Raw genomic sequence first — 20,037 nt, forward strand, 5'->3', positions numbered from 1 at the left:
GGCCTTTTGGGTTTTTTTTCTCTTTTATAACTTGTTGCCAGCAGAGAAAGAAGGTAATTTACTTTTGTTTACCACCTTATGTCAATTCTGACCCCAGTATTTCAATGAACATTATAAATTTTCCTCACTGTTCAAGCTGTCCTTATTCTCATCAGACATCCTCACTTCCTACTTCATTAAGAGAATTGAGGTTATCAGCTTTCCAGACTCCTGTATGCATAATCACCTGTATTCATACCCATTCTTAACAGCTTTTCCTCCATTCTTGGAGGATGAAATTTGTTTCTTCCTATTGAAGACCAGGCTATATTAACTCCAGCCAACCCTTTCGATTTCCTTGAGGACCTTGCTTTATTAGTTATGCCACATTTTCTCCTTCGTTTTCCATCTCTCCTTCTTGTTTCTTTTCCTCAATCTCTTCTCTGTGCTCTGTTAAATTTCTCTTTTCTGTTGTGGAGAGTCTCCTTCAATGATCTTGGCCTGATTCTACAGTCATTCAGTCATTTCCAGTTATCAGAAATACATAATTTGGATTGTTTAGTTTTTCTCCCATCCTCCCTTAACTTAGGTTAAAACTATGGCTCTATCAGCTTGGAGTGAGAAGGACAGACAAGGCTCTGGCTCCCAGAAACTGCCTCAGCCTCTTTCTAGCTGTTCTGTATTTGTAGAGAGAAGAAAGAAAAATGTCTCTTTCCTGGACTGGGGCAAATTACAGTGTTGTGAGTCTCTGCTTCTGTGACTAACACTGAGTGTCCATCAATGAACTGTGAACATGTTCAAATGCTGGCTTTCTCTTATAATACTTGTATGGATTCTTAAATAAGCCTTGGAAAAAGGGTCTCAGGTGGGAGATCTGCCTGCAGGTATATATCTCTTCTCCATTCCTCATTAGCTCCCACATGGGCAGTCTATCTTGTTGCCTGGAGTGGACTGTCTCTGCTCAAATCGCCACAGTATTTTACAACTTCTCCCTGAGAGTGGAGTTTATTTCTCCACCCCTTAAATCCAGACTCAACTGTATAACTTGCTTTGGCCAGTGGAACATAAGGAAATGTGACTTTTGAGGTTTGTGTGCATGATACAAGTCCTACTGCTATTGTAAAGCAAAACTCATCCCTAAACAAAATATACTCCTAAGGCAATGCAATTCAGTAAAGATAAAAATAAAAGGATGAGGGGTGCCCAGGTAGTTCAGTTGGTTAAGGATTTGACTCTTGATTTTGGCTCAGGTCATGATCTCATGGTTCATGAGATCAAGCACCACGTGGGGTTCTGCACTGACAGAATGGAGCCTGCTTGGGATCCTCTCTCTATCCCCCTCAAAATAAATAAATAAAAACATTTTTTAAAAAGGATGAGCAAATACGAACAAAAAGAAAGTATGGACCATGGTTTTGATATATATGAATATATAATCCAAATCAAAAAGCAATTTTAAAAGACCTCAATGCTAAAGGGAAGAATTGACAAGGAAGATATGATATGAATATCTATGTACCAAATAACTTAGCAATAACTCTCATGAAGTAAAAGCTATAGAATATACAAGGAGAAACAGAAACGCACTAAAAATAGAACACTTTAATATACTTTCCAATCCAAAATAGATCAAACGGTTAAAAAAAAAAGATATGAAGAGATGGAAATAATCACAGAAACAAAGAGGATTAAGAAGTTACTGCATACAACTCTAGAAAGTAAATAAACCTGGATAAGATGGATAATGTTTCAGAAAAATGTAATCAACTAAAACCCCAGATTTGGAAATTCTTCAGAGCTCAATTTCCATTGAAATAGATGAATTAGGTTGTAGTAGCATAAGTATAGTTAAGAATACCAAGGTTAAACACTAATACTAAAATTGTGTGTTAGAATTGAGGAAAAGCCTAAAGAAGTGGTTGCAAACTAATTGTTGCTTTTGTATGTTGCAAATGTGTATTCCACCCCTAAAAAGTACCATTGTCTTGTCTCACAAAGGAATCTTTAGAGATAGGTAATTCTAATGCTACTTGAACTGTCCCAGATATTAGAAAAATGAAAACTTCCAGATTATTTTATAAATTATGACTTTGATACTAAAACCTGATAAATTGCAAAAAAAGATGATCAATTTTACTGTTGAATATCAATTGAAAAAGATAATAAATTATTAACAAACATTAAGAGAATAATGGATCATAATCAAATGGGTTTCCTCCCCACCACTTGCACAAGAATGGCTCAACAGTACAAAATATATTAATGTGTTATAACATATTAAAGTATACATGGAGAAAAATTCTGTTCATGTACATAGCTGTTGAAAAGGTATTTGATAAAAATCAAATCTACTCTAGATTCTTTAAAAAGAGCTCAAAATAAGAGTTGATGAAAACTTCTTTATATGCTTATACATATTTTATATCAGCCCTAAGGCTAGCATATTTCCTAATGGAGAAACACTGGAGATGTTTCTCACAAAGTCAAGAAATAGACAAAGATGTCCACAATCACCACTACTACTTCATATTGTCTAATTGATTGTCCAATAACTCCAATACCACAGATAATTAAAGGTGTAACAGTTGGAAAAATAAAAACTACATATTTGTAGATAGTATGATTGTACACCTGGAAAATCCAAGAGATAGCAAATGAAAATGATGACAAACAATTCAGCAAGGTAACAACAAGACAGGGAAACTAAAGGACTCCATAAAAATCTGCCTTTTGCTCCTTTTTCCTGCTTCTGTTTTTGCTAGGACCTGCACCCCCACCCCACCTTACACATGTCTTGTAAAGAGCATATATCCTCCTTGTAAGGGACAAGGAGTTAATGGTTCTCTAGGATAAATACATCTAAAGAAGGACCAGATGAGAATGACTAGAGGGAGCTATCAAATGCACATTCCAGACTATCAGTGCTAGGCATCTCAACGCCAAGACCCCCTGACTCCAAGGAATGACACCTGGGCTCTTTGTTCTAACTGGTTCCTGAATGCTTGTACATGTACGCATACATGAGAACTCCATCCTCAAAAAAAACCAAACCAAAACAAAACAAAAACAAAAACAAAAACAAAAAAACAAAAAAGCCAAAAAAACCCACAAAAAAACACAAAACAAAAACCAAACAAACCCTGATCCCAAAGATGAGACTCCCTCCTTTCCTTTCTGAGTCTCTCAGACACTCACTCTGTCTCATATCTACTCTCTCTATATCTTCAGTAAACTCTGCTTTCACCTCCAGCTGGCTCACATTTGATTTCCTTCCTGTGTGAAGCCAAGGACCCTCTTGGATGGTCCTCAGACCTAGTCTGCTGGCATCAAGCAGAATATAAATTTATTAATAAAGAGAAATTGAGTAACATACAGAATTAATATAAATACATACAAATTTGACTTAAAAATAATAGACAAGTAAATCCCATTTCAATAACAATAAAATTCAAAATAATCAAGACCTACTAAGAAATATGCAGAACTAAAGGAGAATTGTTCTAATACAAAGGATATAAAAGTTAATCTGAACAAATGCAAAGACATACTGTGTTCTTTGATAGGAAGATTCAATATCACAAGGCAGTATGTTACATTTATAAATTACCAAGGAACAATTATAATAAAAATACAGGTGATTTTCTGGAACTAGATAAACCAATTTTAAAGTTCTCATGAAAAAAAACACATGAACCAAGAAAAATAGCCCAGAAAATTCTGATAAAGAACAATAAGGCTACTATCCTTACCAGATATTAAAACATGCTAAAGTAATTTAAATTACTATGCATTTGCGATTATAAATGTAGACTTCTGAGGAAGATGGTACAGTAGGAGGACCCTAAGTTTGCCTTGTCCCATGGATACAACTAGATAGCATTCACATTAGTGTAAATAAACCAGAAAACACCCTGAAGGCCGGCAGAACAAACTCTTCACAGCTAAGTATAGGGAAGAGGCTGCATTGAAGAAGGTAGGAAGGGCAGAGATGTGATCCAGAGCTAAAGAGACCTACAGGAGTGTCTGCAGGAGGGAAGGAGCCAATAGCACAGAGAGGGGAGAGAAACAGATTCTCACCCTGGTGTACCCACATGGGAAAGACGAATCCCCACAACATTTGGCTTTGAACACCAGAGGGGCCAGATTTCATGAGTTCTTATAATCAGCGAGACTTAAAACCTAGAACTTTAAAAATCAACCACTTGGCTTTGGGAGAGCCAGAAAGGTCAGAGAAAACTCAGTTCCCTCCCTTAAAGAGACAGCACAACAAACAGCCCCTCAGAGACACAGCATAGAAGCAGCAGTTTAAAAAATGCCTAGGGTATATAGGAGGGTAATTTGTTTACTAACCTCAGAGTGGTCATAAAGATATTCCCAGATTTGAGAAAAGGGTGAAAAACCTCAGTGAGACCCTTAACAAAGGGATAGAAAACATAAAAAAGAATCACTCAGAGATGAAGAACTCAATAAATCAAATAAAAAATACAATAGATAGAGAGCAGAAGAATGGATCAGCAAACTGGAGGACAGACTAATGGAAAATAATCAAGCTGAACAGGTAAGAGCAAAAAAAAAATGAAAATAGACTTGAAATGAAATGAAATAGACTAGAAATGATAATAGGCCATCAGGCGTAATAACATTCACATGATAGGGATTCCAGAAGAAGGAGAGAGAAGGGGGCAGAACATTTATTTGAAGAAATAATAGCTGGAAACTTCCTGAATATGGGAAAGAAGACAGAAATCCAGATCCAGGAGGCACAGAGAGGCCCCAACAAAATCAACCCAAAGGGGTCCACACCAAGACACATGGTAATTAAAATGGCAAAAAGTAGTGATTAAAAGAGAATTTTAAAAACAACAAGAAAAAGAAAACAGTTGCATACAAGAGAAACTTCATAAGGCTACCAGTGGATTTTTTCAGCAGAAATTTTGCAAGCCAGAAGGGAGTGGCATGATATATACAAAGTGCTAAAAGGAAAAAAACCCTGCAGCCAAGAATACTCTATCCAGCAAGGCCTTCATTCAGAATAGAAGGAGAGATAAAGAGTTTCCCAGACAAACAAAAGTTAAAGGAATTCATGATCACTAAACCGGCCCTACAGGATATGTTAAAGAGGACTCTTTGAGTAGAAAAGAAAGACCATAAGTAGGAGTAAAAAAAGTAGGAAGCACTAAAGAAGTAAAAAATAAGTATATCTATAAAAATCAGTCAAGGAAATCACAAAATAAGTTTGTAAAGTAGGACACTGTATACCTAAAACATGGAGAGTAGAGGAGTAAAGAATGGGTTCAAACTTAAAGTGACCATCAACTTAATACAGATTTCCATATGCATAAGATGTTATAAACAAACCAAATGGTAACCACAAATCAAAAACCAGTCATAGATATGCAAAAAGTAAAGAGAAAGTATATCACTACAGAAAGTATATCAAGTATATCACTACAGAAAGCCAACTGTGAGAGGAGAGAGCAAGAGAAGAAAGGAAAAGAGAAGAACTACAAAAACAACCACAAAATATGAAACAAAATGGCAGTAAGCACACACCTGTCAATAATTACTTTGAATGTAAATAGACTAAATACTCCAGTCAAAAGATATAAGGGCACAGAAGGATAAAAGGGCAAGACCCATCCATATTCTGCCTACAAGAGACTCATTTCAGACCTAAGATACAAGCAGATTGAAAGCCAAGGGATGGTGAAGCGTTTTTCATACAAATGGATGTGAAAAGAAAGCTGGGGTAGCAATACTTATATTGGACAAAATAGACTTTAAAACAAAGACTGTAACAAGAGACAAAGAAGGACACTACATAATTATAAAGGGAACAATCCAACAAGAATATATAACAGGGTACCTGGGTGGCTCGATCCCTTAAGTGTCTGACTCTTGGCTTCAGCTCAATTCATGATCTCATGGTTCATGAAATCAAGCCCCACATTGGGCTCTACACTGATGGTGTAGAGCCTACTTGGGATTCTCTCTCTCCCTCTCTCTTTGCCCCCCCCCAAATAAATGAACTTAAAAAACAAATAAACTTAAAAAAAAGAATATAGGGGCACCTGGGAGGTTCAGTCAGTTAAGCGTCCAGCTTCGGCTCAGATCATGATCTCACAGTCCATGGGTTCAAGCTGCATGTCAGACTCTGTGCTGACAGCTTGGAGCCTGGAGCATGTTTCAAATTCTATCTCACTCTCTCTCTGCCCCTTGCCTACTCACATTCTGTCTCTGTCTCTCTCTCTCTTTCTCTCAAAAACAAATAAACATTAAAAAAAAGAATATATAACAATTGCAAATATTTATGCACCCAACATGAAAGAACCCAAAAACATAAAGTAGTTAATAACAAGCATAAATAATCAATAGTAGTAACACAATACAAGTATGCAACTTTAACACCCCACTTACATCAATTGATAGATCAGCTAAACAGAAAATCAACAAGGAAACAGGCTTTGAATGACACATTGGACCAGAGGGATCTAACAGATATATCCAGAACATTCCATCCTAAAACAGAATACACATTCTTTTCAAGCTCATATGTAACATTCTCCACAATAGATCACATATGAGGCCAAAAATAAGTCTCAATAAAGTCAAAAAGATGAAAGTCATACCATGCATCTTTTCTGAACACAATGCTATGAATCTAGAAATCAACCATAAAAAAGAATCTGGAGAGAGCACAAATACATGGAGTTTAAATAATATGCTACTAAACAATGAATGGGTCAACCAAGGAATCAAAATATACATGGAGGCAAATGAAAATGAAAACACAAAAATCCAAAATCTTTGGGATGCAGCAAAATTTGTTCTAAAAGTGAAGTTCATAGCAACACAGGCCTACCTCAAGAAGCAAGAAAGATCTCAAATGAACAACTTAACTTTACACCTAAAGGAGCTAGAAAAAGAAAAACAAACAAAACTCAAACCAGTAGAAGGAACGAAATCATAAAGATTAGAGCAAAAACAAATGACATAAAATCTTAAAAAGAACAATGCAAGAGATCAATAACACCAGGCGCTGGTTTGTATAAGTCAATAAATTGATAAACCTTTAATCAGATGAATCAAAAAAATAGAAAGAGAGAGAAAAAACTCAAATGAACAAAATCAGAGATGAAAGAGGAGAAATAACAATGGATGCCACAGAAATACAAAGGATTATAAAAGAATATTATTAAAAATTATATGCCAACATATTGGACAACTGAAAAGAAATGGATAAATTTCTAGAAACATATAACCTCCCAAAACTGAATCAGGAAGAAGTAGAAAATTTGAACAGACTGATTACCAGCAATTAAATTGAATCAGTAATCATAAAACTCTCAACAAACAAAAGTCCAGGACCAGAGAGCTTCACAGGTGAATACACCCAAATATTTAAAGAAGAGTTAGGGGTGCACCCGGCTATTTCAGTTGGTATACCATGATTTCAGGGTTGTCAGTTCAAGCCCCATGTTGGCTGTGGAGCCTACTAAAAACATTTAAATAAAAATAAAGAGTTAATACCTAGTTTTCTTAAACTATTCCAAAAAATAGAAGAGGAAAGAAAGCTTCCAAATTCATTATATGAGGTCAGCATTACCCTGACACCAAAACCAAATAAAGACACTACAAAAAAAGAGAATTACAGACCAATATTTCTGATGAACATAGATGCAAAAATCCTCACCAAAATATTAGCAAACCAAATCCAACAATACATTAAAGAAGTCTTTCACCACGATCAAGTGGAATTTATTCCTGGGATGCAAAGGTGGTTCAATATTCACAAATCAATCAATGTGATATAGCACATAAACAAAAGAAAGGATGAAAACCATATGATTATTTCAATAGATGGAGAAAAAAGCATTTGGCAAAGGACAACATCCATTCATGATAAAAACCCTCAACAAAGTCACTTTAGAGGGAACATACCTCAACATAATAAAGGCCATATATGAAAAACCCACAGCTTACATCATACTCAATGGTGAAAAACTGAAAACTCTCCCTGAGGCCAGATGTCTACTCTTACCACTTTTATTCAACATAGAACTGAGAATCCTAGCCACAACAATCAGACAAGAGAAAGGAATAAAAGGCATCTAAATTGGTACAGAAAAAGTAAAATTTTTATTATTTGAAGGTGACATGATACTATATGTGGAAAACCCTAAAGACCCCACCAAAAAACTACTAGAACTGATCATTGAATTCAGTAAGATTGCAGGACACAAAACTGATGTACAGAAATCCACTGCATTTCTATACACTAATAATGAAGCAGCAGCAAGAGAAATTGGGCAAACAATCCCATTTACATTTGCACCCAAATAATAAAATACCTAAGAATAAGCTTAACCAAAGAGATGAAAGACCTGTACTCTGAAAACTATAAAACACTGATGAAAGAGGATAGAGATGACACAAACAAATGGCAAGACATTTCATGCTCATGGACTGGGAGAACAAATACTGTTAAAATATCCATACTACCCAAAGCAATCTACAGATTTAATGTAATCCCTATCAAAATACCAACAGAATTTTTCATAGAACTAGAACAAACAATTCTAAAATTTGTATGGAACCACAAAAGACCCCCAATAACCAAAGCAATCTTGGAAAGAAAAAAAAAACCCCAAACTGGAGGAATCACAATCCCAGATTTTAAGTTATACTACAAAGCTGTGGTAATCACAACAGTATGGTACCAGCACAAAAATAGACACCTAGATCAACAGGACAGAATAGACAGCCCAGAAATAAACCCATATTTATATAGTCAAATAATCTTAGATTAAGGAGGTAAGAATACACAAGAGGTAAAAGACAGTCTCTTAAATAAATGGTTCTGGGAAAACTAAACAGCTATATACAAAAGAATGAAACTGGGCCATTTTCTTACACTATATACAAAAATAAACTTAAAGTGGATTAAAGACCTAAATGTGAGACCTGAAACCATAAAAATCCTAGAAGAGAGCACAGACAGTAATTTTTCTGACATTGGCAACAGCAACATTTTTTTCTAGATAGGTCTCCTGATGCAAGGGAAACAAAAGAAAACATAAACTATTAGGACTACATCAAAACAAAAAGCTTCTTCACAGTGAAGGAAACAATCAATGAAACTAAAAGACAACCCATTATATGGGAGAAGGTATTTGCAAATGACATATCTGATAAAGGGTTAGTATCCAAAATATATAAAGAACTTATAGAACTTAACACACACACACACACACACACACACACACACACACACTCCAATTAAAAATGCGCAGCAGAAGACATGAACAGACAATTCTCTAAAGAAGACATAAGGTTGGCCAACACATGAAAAGATGCTCAACATCACTAATCATCAGGGAAATGCAAATCAAAACAACAATAAGATACCACCTCATACCTGTCAGAATGGCTAAAATAAAAACCTGAAGAAAAAAAGTGTTGGCGAGGATGTGGAGAAGAGGAAACACTCTGTGAAGGGAATGCAGACTGGTAAACTAGGGCGGCCCCTGTAGGAAACATTAAAGAGTTTCCTCAAATGTTAAAAATAGAACTACCATATGATCCAGTAATTCCACTACTGGGTATTTATCCAAAGAATATGAAAACACTAACTTGGAAAGATACATGCACCTTCCTGTTTATGGCAGCATTATTTACAAGAGCCAAAATATGAAAGCAATCCAAGTGTCCACCAACAGGCGAATGGATAAAGAAGAAGTGGTCTATATATACAATGAAATATTACTCAGCCATAAAAAAAATGAATTCTTGCCATTTGCAACAACGTGGATGGAGCTATGGAGTATAATGCTAAGTGAAGTAAATTAGAGAAAGACAAATATCATATGATTTCACTCCTATGTGGACTTTAGGAAACAAAACAACAAACAAACAAAAAAGAGAGACAAACCAAAACAGACTCTTAACTGTTGTCTCATGAGACTACAAGCTTCATGAAGGCAGGAACTGTTTTTCTCAGTACTTTGAAAAATGCCTGGCACGTGGTAATCAGTAAAGGTTTGTGAGAAGAAAGAATGAATTAACCTCCATAAACTTGCGAAATGATATTCTTATCCTCTTTTTCCAGATATGGAAATAGAGGATCAGAAAAGTTGGGTGATCTATCCAGCATTCCAAAACATGGCCCACATCTAAATCCTGTGCTTTTGAATGTTACACTGTCTCCCAAATGCAGAGGGGCTTCTCATGAAAATAAATAAGAAAGGCCTGGAAGCGGCGTAGGTAGCTAAAGAGGAAGGCAGTCTGGTTCTTGTTAATGAGGTTATGGTAGCACTGGGCGTTGTATGGAAACCAATTTGACAATAAATTTCATATTTAAAAAATAATTTAAAAATGAGGTTATGGTTATAGAAAAAGAGCAGTCTCAGTTTGAGGGGGCTGGAGATGAAGTAAGATCTTTGGGGTTTCAACCTCACATCATAATAATGATGTGATGAGGGAAGTAGGTTTGCAAAGGGATAGGGCTCTCAGAGGATCCTGTGGAATGGAGGGAAGAGACTGGACAGCAGGAGAAAAATGAGCCAGAAAGAGAGTGAGGCTTTCCAGCAGCCATGGGGATAAAAGCATGAATGTGTGGTTGACTGAACGTAAGTGTCTACTTTGGGAAGTCTTTGCAGACTCCGGGAACAACCAGCCGGGACAGAATCGGGGGCGGGAGGGGGGATGGTGGTGAACTGCTCAGGTGTATCAGAAAGTACTCAACCAGGATGAGTCTATGGTATTTACTGTATTCCTCTAAGTTTTCTGAGCACTCTTCTCCCTGGAGAGACTTCTATTACTAGCATGGCCTGTTTGCCCCTCATCAAATTCTGGCATAACCCCCAGTTCCTCTGGACTCCTGCTTCACTGCTATGAGCTGAGCTACATCCTGCTGCAGAGGCCAGGGGCAAGAACATAAATCATGCTCAGCTCTGGAAGGAGAGGAGTGTCTGCACAAGAAGGCCAGGGATGGATTTTCCAGGGGGAGAGTTAAAAGTTTAAAGTTTCTGATGTATATATAATACCACATCTTATGCTCTCAGAAGTGGGTGTAAATTTATCTGAGTATGGTCTTAGACCACTTAAGAAACTGGCAGGCTTAAAAGGAATGGGCAAATAGCTTTTAAAATATAGAAGCTCCTGACATCAGACATATTCCATTATGGTTAAAAATCTGTGTAGTTATATTTAGAGAGGGACAAAAAGGAGTAATATTAGGTTTATTGTGTCCATCACTAAAAAGCAAAATGTTTAGTATTAAGAGTTTCCAATAAAAACTATACCTTAAAACTGGAATCCAAATAATCCCAAACAGATATCCTGTGAAGTGTATAGACAGGTTGGTGGCTCCTGAAAGGCAACCACAGCTGGCTCCCAAGCCCCCTTTGCCTGGAGACAGTTGCTAGGCAGTATTAGATTTGCTCACAAATGCACTTTTCACCCAGTGATGGGTATTATGATAAGATACATGCCACTTCCCAATCAATTTTTCTGCTCCTGTTTCATTAAAGGCAAGAGACTCTGGTCACCATTATTGATGACGGCACTGAATTGTGCCTGTCTATTTCCTGAACAAAAAGATTAAGATCTTTGCCTTCTAGGTCTGGGAGTATTTAGAAAAGTCTGAGAGCTACATATTTCCTTTGTTCTTAATTCCTTTGAGGCTAGTGGAAATGCTGTCCAGGGACCAGAATAATGGAATAGTGGATGTGAGACTCATCGTCCTTCAGGTTCTCTGATTGATTCACAAAAAACCAATACTGCAATTCATTTAATTTAAACTTACTTTAAAAATATTTAGTAGACAGATTCTGAGAATTTGAAACATATAAAGAAAACAAAGATATCATTCTAGAATTCTAAGGTGTCACTTTTGTATTGATGGCAGTCATGTGCTCAGTAATGCAAAAATAAAAGGCAAAAGTATGATGGCCCTTTTTCCAAATGGAGCTCTTTCTGCTACATCTGCCAAATAATTTATTGGATGTATTTCCATCTTTTGTACTCAACACTTCAAAAAACAAAGATAGCTTTTCTTCAAAGCACCTATGCTTCTAATATTCTCATTTTTGCTAAAAACACCTTCACATTCCTCATCCCGCAGACTTAAAATCCTGGAGCTATAATTGCCTCCTCCCCTATATTTTCTCCATGTCTAATAACCAAATCCTGCTTCGTCTTTCTTTTGTTCTCTCTTCCACTAAGCCATCCTGTCTATTGTTTTCCTGCATCATTTTATTCTGTTTGCCTCTATCTATCTATCTATCTATCTATCCATCTATCTATCTCCCATTTTTTAGTCTGGAATTAAGAAGATCTAATCTTAGCCTCTCAAATGCCTAACCAGCCTCCCACTCTTGTCACCCCACACCTTCTTCAACATTCCTGGCACCCAGTAGGTATGATTCCCTGCTTTCCTCTGTTCCTCTCCAAGTATTTATTCCTGCCTCTAAACCTGTTTCACCTGGAATGCCCTTAAATGCTTTTTGTCTCTAATCATCCCCAAATTTCGTCATCCCCTAAAGCTATTCTAGATTCCCATTTTCTCCATGAACCTTTCCTCAAGTCTCCAAACACACTAACGGAAAACTCTCACTAATATCTTTCAAAATTAGTCAGTTGGCATCTCCATATGTTCTAGAATGGTAGTTAATCCAGAATGTTGTCATAATGAGAACTGATACATGTACCTATTCTGTACTAAGTTAGCACTAATCTAAATACTTCCATTTGTTAAATTCGATTTTTCACAACTTCATGAAGTACATACGATTATAATCCCTATTTTTCTTTTTTTAAAGTTTTTTTTTAATTTCAAGTTTTTATTTAAATACTAGTTAGTTAACATATCTGATAAAATCGGTTTCAGGAGTAGAATTTAGTGATGCATAACCTACATATAACACCTAGTGCTCATCACAACAAGTGCCATCCTTAATACCCATCACATAATACCTATTTTTCAAATGAGGAAATTGGGACACAGGGCAGCTATATAACTTACCCAAGTTCACACAGTAAGTGGCAGAGTTGGGAATCAAACTCAGCCACGCTGGTTCCAGAGTCTATGCTCTAAACCACTAATCCTCATTAATAGGTTCCTTGTAGTCTTAAAATTCCTACACATTTGACCAAAGAGAAAACAAGAAGGGGAAAGATTCAGTAACCCACCCTAAGTTACATAAAGCAGCATTTCTCAAAATGTAATATGCTATGAATTACCCAGGGGTCTTTTAAAAATGCAGACTCTAATTTAGTAGGTATAGGATGGAGACTACATGTCTACATTTTTAACAAGTCCTCACATGGTACTAATTTTACTGGTCCACATACCACACTTTGAACAGCAAGTGCAAACAAATGCTAGCTGAGACTTATTCCATCCAGTGTTACCTAAACATCAAAACAGGTAAGGTGGGAGAAAATGTGACTGAGACAATTTGCTAGGAAAAAAATGACCCCATTTTGAATCATCTTCTTGCAGATCATGAGGGATGAATAAACTTTATAGTGCTTTTTTCCACGTGAATTTTTATTTTGTAGTAGTATAAGAGCTACATTTAGATAGTTTTAAGATTTACCACCCCTCTCAAACCTGTGCAAGTATTGAGCTTGTGCAAGATTTATCATCCATAAATTCACCATTCATGTCTCTATATCCCATCAATTTATTGCTCTGGGTAGTGGTTTAGGGATATGGGGTTGAAGGAGGAGAGTATTTGGGGGGAAATAGGCTTTCTGAGACCTCAGAAAGCTGGAGTTCAGGACACTACTCGTGGATCTGGGCATTCATTCTGCTTTTTCTTCTCAATGAGCTTGCTGCTGAGTTAGGCTGGAGAACCAGAGAGTCCTAGATGTCTTAGTTGTTTTTTCCAATGAGGGCATATGTTGTCCAAGTTCTTCTTAAATAGTAATGTATGTCCCTGGTACAAAAAGTACAGGATAGGGGCACCTGGGTGGCTCAGTAGGTTAAGCGGCTGACTTCAGCTCAGATCATGATCTCACGGTCTGTGAGTTTGAGCCCCGCATCAGGCTCTGTGCTGGTAGCTCAAAGCCTGGAGCCTGCTTCTGATTCTGTGTCTTCTTCTCTCTCTGCCCCTCCCCTGCTTGCTCTCTGTCTCTCTGTCTCTCCCTGTCTCTCTCTCAAAAATAAGAAACACTAAAAAAAATTTTTTTTAAAGCATAGGATAAAATAAAACTTCCTGGATCTGAAAAGGCTTACCTTTTGCAGCTAGTATTAAAAGTTGTATATCCCTCTTTTAAGGGCTCTGGTGGCCAAGGGAAGCTGCTGAGATATGTGGCCAGCTGACTTCCACTAAGCCTCTATGCCCTGGGCCAAATACACAAATCCATCAGAAACTTCAGGACAGTGAGTAGGTATATTCTCTTTCTAGCCATCTATCATCTATTTAAGCCTACAAAGTTAAAAAACAAAACAAAAAAGCATGACAGTTCTTCTGATGTCATTTCTTTCTTTGTTTAAAAAAAATGTTTATTTTGACAGAGAGAAAGAAAGAGGGTGAGCAGGGGAGGGGCAGAGAGAGAGAATCCCAAGTGCTGACAGAACAAAGCCCAAAGCAGGGCCTGATCTCACAAATCATGAGATCATGACCTGAGCCAAAATCAAGAGTTAGACACTTAACTGACTGCCCCCTTTTTCCTACCACTCTGGCCCTCTCCACATCTGTGATTTTGTGGGCCAAATTCTGTTTGCTTCATCTTCCCTTACCTAAAGTCGTAGTTCTGTAACCTACTCTATTTTGCCCTTAAACAAGTATGTATCCAGGAGCTTTTATTATGGACTTTAAATAACATTAATCACCAACTAAAGATATCTTTTTGTTGTTAGAGAAGGATGTAAAAGAAAACAGTATTCCTTGCATTTCTCTTAGATGTATTTAGAATGCCAGATAAAATAGCTCTTTGAGACCTGAAAAATAAACTTTGTGGGTTTCTCTCATATATGAGAATCAGAAATTATTCAAAAATTAAGTTTTAAAAGGACACTGCAAAGATGCTTTCGATTTACTATAGTATTTTTACACATATTTATACAACATGATTTTCTGTTAATAAAATTTTAATTATATAATGATACTTTCCAGTATGCAGTGTACTCTCATTTTCAATATATTACTTCTGGAGTAATTAATAAATCTGAATTATTAAAGACATTATTGTTTTTAAAAAGATTTTGAGGGCCTTCAAAAATATCTCCTCATATATTTTTCATAGCTTCATTATATAAGTAATTTTGTTGAAAATCTATAGCTCTCAGAACTGTCATGCTGTTTCATTAATTTGTCTCCTCTTTCTAAAATATAATTAAGTGTATGGGGGAGGAAGGATTTATTTTGGTTCCCTCAATATTATGCTCTTTAATTTATAGAAAAGCATTTTGCCCCACAAACTTTTATTTTAGTAGAAATTGTCTTTTGCCATGTCAGCCACCATGATCTTTGTGTCACAGATTTCCCAGGATACATCCCAAATGAGTGCTAGGAAAAGAGAAAGCTCTCTCAGATAATTTACTATTACAACATTGATTTCTGTATCGATTACAGAGTGGTTGATTTCATAGCTTTCTTGGTTCACTGCATTTAAAATCAAGTCCAAATTTGTACTTTGTAGAAAGTTGTTTTAAAGAGCACACAAAAATCCAAAACTGTTTCATTAGGGTGACACTGGAGACAAAAAATCCTCTAAATTTTATAGAGGCCATCATTTCACTGACAGAGATGGGCTTCCTACAGTCAACTTACTGCAGTGAATCTTGCTTGCAATCATGAGTTATCTGTATTTGGCATGGCTACGGACTCCCATACTCCAACATTTAGGAGCACATAAACTTGAAAGAATGAAGACATTTTCTGAAGATGCACTTAAATTAAATGCAGAAGACCTGAGGTGGAGAAAGAATTTGAAAGGCAATGGTAGTATATATTGACACCCTTCATGAAAGCACAAGACTGATTTTATTACGTACAGAATAACCAGATTTCATACCCAAATAACAAGCAGCTTTGCCAGAAAAAAAGATTTGGGAGGAGCAAACAAAGAAAAAAAAATTCACAGGTAAAGTTTTGCATTTGGCAATGCTACAGACTCCCATACTCCAACATTTAGGAGCACAAAATAAAACTACATAAAAAGAAAGGTAATATAAGTGAACTAAAAATTAGAATACTAAGGAGCAAGAATGATTTGTAAATGAAAATCAAAAAACAATTAAATTAATTTTTAAGTATATGCTTAAAAAAGATTGATGAAAAATGAGGGAAATTAAGATACAAGCAGACTTTAAAAGTGAGATCAAGATACACAATAATTAAAAGGCTCAAATTCTTACACAGAGACAGTTCTCGGATATTCCACATTTTGTATGAAGAGAAGCGATCCTTTTAACAGGAACAAAGCCTCAGTGGTGCTTTGTCAATCAATTTTCCATGTTAATACAATAGAATATGAAATAGTAATCAATACAATGAGTAAGAAGCATTTCTAAGAAATAAAAGCTATGTCAGACTGTAATAAAAAAACAACATTATTGTTGAGTCAAAGAATAATGAGAATGATACTTAGAATCATGTTACACGAAATATTTACTTGGCTTCAAGAATAGTAGGATTCGAATCGCTTCAATCACAGAAACAAAAAGCAAGTCAAAGTCTACCTTAAGATGGAACGGATTAAACCAGTAAACAGAAGAAATGAGTCCAACTAGTGTGAGAAAATAAGCCAGGGCAGGCCCAGCAAGGTTTTACCTCATCTTTAAAGAGACCAACAGGGAAGTGAGCAGAAGTTTCAGACAAGATAGAAAATGCTACCTACACAGGCGTCCGATTCCAGTCATCCTCTCTCCATGTCTAGCCCCTGGACAACACTCCTCGAAGACCAATCTTCCCATGAAGGACAAGAGCATACTTCTCTTTTGTAGTTATTTTCACTTTGAATTCAAATAATGGCCTATAATGAGTGCAGCCACTTTTTTCCTAATAACAAACTCACCACTAGGTTGCAGTCTTAGCTCAAACGCTTCTTTAAGAATATCTGTTTGCACGCAGTAAACCATTTTAACGATTGAGCACATACTACTTCTCCCTGGTGACAAGAACTGATACAAGCCACACTCACTTTATCAGTTCAGCAGCCCACCTAGATTCTGTAACAGATACAGTGTTCTTCAAGAGCATCAAAACTCACACATTGCTCCCCTACCACCTACCCCCTCTCAAAAAAATCCTCACAAGCTGCCCATCAAAAACGAAACAAAACAAAACCAAAAACCAAAAACCAAAAACGCTCACTCATCAGCAGGCAGCCTCTTAAGAGCTTTCCTCCACTACAAGGCACATGATCATGTAACCAACAAAAATCATTTCTGGAGTATTTTAAGCTGCTATTTTCAATATAGGATCAACAGTTAAATAACAGGTACATCATCACTTCTTTTCCAGGATTTTCATTTCCAGGATTTTCTTGGGTCCTAAGATCCCATATAAGACCTCCACTGGCCTTGTGCTAATCCCTTTGAAAAGTCCCCCTTTCTGTAAGCATTGTGGGCACTTCCACGAGTAATTCCCCAAACGAGCTTCAGGTAATGTGCATTCTTTTATCTCTAAAACCATAGTTAAAAAATTATTTTTAACGTTTGTTTATTTCTGAGGAAGACAGAGACAGAGCACCAGCAGGGGAGGGGCAGAGAGAGAGGGAGACACAGAATCTAGAGCAGGCTGCTGGCTCTGAGCTGTCAGCACAGAGCCCAAAGTGGGGCTCCAGCTCACGAACTGAGAGATCATGGCCTGAGCCAAAGTCAGTCAACTGACTGAGCCACCCAAGCGCCCCAAAACCATATTTTTAAAGGAAATTTACACTCTTTATTTTTTATTTTATTTATTTTGATAGAGAACATACAAATGGGGGAGGGGCAGAGAGAGAGGGAGAGTGAAAATCCCAAGCAGGCTCCACATTGTCAGCACAGAGCCCTATGCAGGCCTTGCACTCATGAACCACGAGATCATGACTGTAGCCTAAATCAAGAGTCACATGCTTAACCGACTGAGCCACCCAGGTGCCCGGACACTTTTTATTTTTAAAGGGAAAACCCAGGGATGGACAAAAAATAATAATAATAATAATACTAAGGAAATGAAACAATAATGTCTTATTTGTAATGTATTTGAATCCTTTTGATTCCTTATCTAATGGAAGTGCTCCTAAATGTTGTATTCTCCTTCCATGGATGACTCATAAGTTTTGTGGATGTTTTTGGGTGGGGAGGCAGGGAATAGCCGTCACAAATTCTTTTGGAGGAAATGCTTAGTTATTTAGTTTGGAATAAATTTTTAAAAATATTTCCAATGATACTAAATCAACCAATTATAATTTAAAAATAAGTCATACATACCTATAATTCTCCCAAATTCCTACAAGATAAAGCAACTGGGAATAATCCCATAAAATAGACAACATTCATTTAGAGCCTAATGCAGGCCAGACCACACAGTCAGTGCTTGCCACACAGTTTCATTTAATCTGCTCCCAAACCCTGTAAGGTAAATTCTTTTACTATCCAGGTAGTCTTCCCTTTGCATGGTAGATAATACAGGACTATAAAAATGTGCAGGCTGAAAGTGTGCAGAGAGTCTGATAATCAATGGGAAAAATTACAATGGTCCATGATTTTAAAAACGTTTTGTCAAAGCTTTTAAAATTCTCTTATTGTTAGATTCTAAATATGTGAGGAAATCTAAAAATTTATAAAATTAGTAAATTAGTATACTGTAATTTAAAACATTAAAAACATATGGAACTGAAGTATTTTATTTCTTATTGAGATTTAGTTATAAACACTAAGTTATAAACACTTATGAAGAGTACTCTGAACAGCTCCAGCTTCCTTCTGCCTGTCATGTATCTTACAATATGGATCCAGCGTCTTTCTTACTCTTTGGCAAATGGACATAGTCTGTTCTCAGTTTGGATCAGCTTATCCTTTATCAATGTCATGACATATCATTGAGACTTCCTTTTGTGGGAAGTTTCTTTTTTAATTTTTTTTAACATTTATTTTTGAGAGAGAGGGAGAGAGGGAAAGAGAGAGAGAGAGCGCACATGAGCACAAGTGGGGGAGGAGCAGAGAGAGAGGGAGACACAGAATCCGAAGCAGACTCCAGGCTCCGAGCTGTCAACACAGAGCCTGAGGAGGGACTCAAACTCACGGACCACGAGATCATGACCTGAGCCCAAGTTGGATGCTTAACAGACTGAACCACCCAGGGCCCCTAGCGGGAAGTTTCTTGCCAGCGTCTCCCTCTGGGATGTCTTCCTCTTTTTCTTCATAATTACTTTCCTTGTGTTGCTAAGTAGACTTCACTGTTTCTCTGGTTGCAGGTCTAGGGGCTCTCCAGTGACAGCAATGCTAACATTCCCATGGTCAGCTACTTCTTTCACTCCATTTATGTTCGATTTCAATTTCATTTCTAGCATCAGCATTTTTCATTTCTTTGCTGCATTTCATCTTTTTTAGCTCATTTCTTCTTTTGGTTAGCGATTTTTGTAAAATGCCACATGTGTTTATCCCTGTCAAGGAGGCAATACAATATAGGCTTTGCGGTCTGTGCATGAAGTGAATAACAGGTGCACAGTGCCAATCAGGGACAGACTTTGAAAAAGGTGATGTGATAGATTATTGACCGTAATGTGCGTCTATTATTTTACATGGCAATTTGAGACTGAAATGCTAGCAACAAAGTTTGTATTTTATGCAATTACTCACAGTTACTACATGTGGTAACTGCTGTTTGAACTGTGTTGTTGGGAAACTGGTATAATTTAACTAAACGATGGTGACTGAAATGTGTACATGTCGGAACCGTGCAAAGCAAGGACTGCCTATACTTATTTTAAGTAAAAGAAGGACAAGAAAGGTTAAGTAATTTTACTGGTGTCATATACAGCAAGTAAGGAGCCAAACTAAGTTTCAACCTTAATTTTTTCTAGCTGTAAGACTCAGGTCTTAATATTTTTTAACCTCTT

General features: G+C 36.7%; 1 protein-coding gene across 4 annotated transcripts in view; it reads right to left on the reverse strand.

The window, feature by feature from the left end:
• CUNH2orf88 (chromosome unknown C2orf88 homolog) overlaps positions 1-16,947 on the reverse strand; it is a 63,791-nt gene extending 46,844 nt beyond the window's left edge. The window contains exon 1 of one of the 4 annotated variants that reach the window (XM_019462273.2): positions 16,831-16,947. The gene's annotated coding sequence lies outside the window, so the exon portion shown is untranslated. Of the gene's footprint in view, positions 1-11,282; positions 11,391-13,003; positions 13,109-16,830 lie in introns of those variants that run through there. The other 3 variants (XM_019462295.2, XM_019462276.2, XM_019462253.2) reach the window with 3 other exon arrangements.
• Positions 16,948-20,037: the final 3,090 nt, after the last annotated feature.

The sequence above is a fragment of the Panthera pardus genome, unplaced genomic scaffold (assembly GCF_024362965.1).
Source record: "Panthera pardus isolate Hobbes unplaced genomic scaffold, ASM2436296v1 HiC_scaffold_10, whole genome shotgun sequence".
Classification (NCBI taxonomy): domain Eukaryota; kingdom Metazoa; phylum Chordata; class Mammalia; order Carnivora; family Felidae; genus Panthera; species Panthera pardus.